The following is a 1,217-nucleotide window of genomic DNA, read 5'->3' on the forward strand; positions in this document are numbered from 1 at the left end:
TAATCCAGAGGCGGCCATCTGCGGCGCCATATATACAAACTGCATAAGCCAGACAACAGAAGGGAAAATACTGCAATGATTTCATGTTTTTATTTTGTCTGATGGAATGATTAACAAAAGAACATTGTTCCTTAAATAAACCAGCAGAAGTACTGTAATGTAGATTGATAACAAAATACAATTGGAAAAGGATTGTTTTTAAAATTGTGACTTTGATTTTGATCATATTGCCCAGTCCTGACTGCAACCTGCAAAATGTAATCGTCTTTTTGTTCACCTGCACGCTTTGGTTTCAATGCATTAATGTCCAATCAGATTAATCTCTTGTTTCTCTGATTCAAGATAACTTGTTTTCGTTGTTCCTTTTGCGTCTACTAGAAGATGCTGTTGACAATTCCTAATGTTTCTATTTTCTTTCTACTTGTGTCAACTCACAGTGAGTCGTCAGCAGGAACACTGTGCAACTTTCTTCATTAGCCGTTAAATTGCTTGCAACACTGATAGAGACAGAGCTGACTGAGAGCCAGGTTGGAGGTGACAATACTTTAGTCTGCAAACTCTATAAAATCGTTGATATGGTCTGTAAACATTTGATAGTGTCAGTCTCAGATTAGGGTTCTGCTTACTGTTCTGATCTACTTTTTTCTTTGCCTGCACTAGTACCACCAGGAAAGGGTGTAATAATAGTGTGTAAGGGACACACCCTATCCTATATGTTGCAGAATGTCTCTTTCTTTTTTACACACACACCTACACTAGTATAGATTTTGATTGAGTATTTCCTAGTAGAATAAGAATTTCTTGCTCGCATTGCAGTTTTTCAGCACCAGGAATGCTGATCTCTTTTGTGTGTATTTTGCAGAAAGCACGCGCAGCTTAACTGTACATATGTAAAACAACATGTAATCACAAAACTAAGATGCAGGTGTTTATTTATTCATTCCAGCAGACATAATCTTAACAACTTTGCCTAGGAGTCTTCTTGACAGTTGGAGCTTTTTTGTCTCTTTCCATTTCCAGGTGCCATGTCTGGAGGATTTAACTTCCAAGTCAACGATGGCGTGAACTTCACTCCCAGGCAGATCTTCAGCATCACTGCCAGAGCCTTAATTCTCAGTTTAGAGAAAAACCGTCCACTCAAGGTGTTCCCAGGTAAAATCGAACTCTGTGTAGAGCCTTATCATAAAGAGTTTGCATGTTCTCCCCCCCCCCCCCCC

The 1,217-nt window shown here is 39.2% G+C and overlaps 1 protein-coding gene across 1 annotated transcript in view; it reads left to right on the top strand.

Annotated features, from left to right (window-relative positions):
- The window catches only part of cspg4ba (chondroitin sulfate proteoglycan 4ba), a 31,310-nt gene that overhangs the window by 20,716 nt on the left and 9,377 nt on the right, over window positions 1-1,217 (top strand). The gene's annotated exons all lie outside the window — the stretch shown is intronic.

This window comes from Micropterus dolomieu, linkage group LG21, assembly GCF_021292245.1.
Source record: "Micropterus dolomieu isolate WLL.071019.BEF.003 ecotype Adirondacks linkage group LG21, ASM2129224v1, whole genome shotgun sequence".
NCBI classification, from domain to species: domain Eukaryota; kingdom Metazoa; phylum Chordata; class Actinopteri; order Centrarchiformes; family Centrarchidae; genus Micropterus; species Micropterus dolomieu.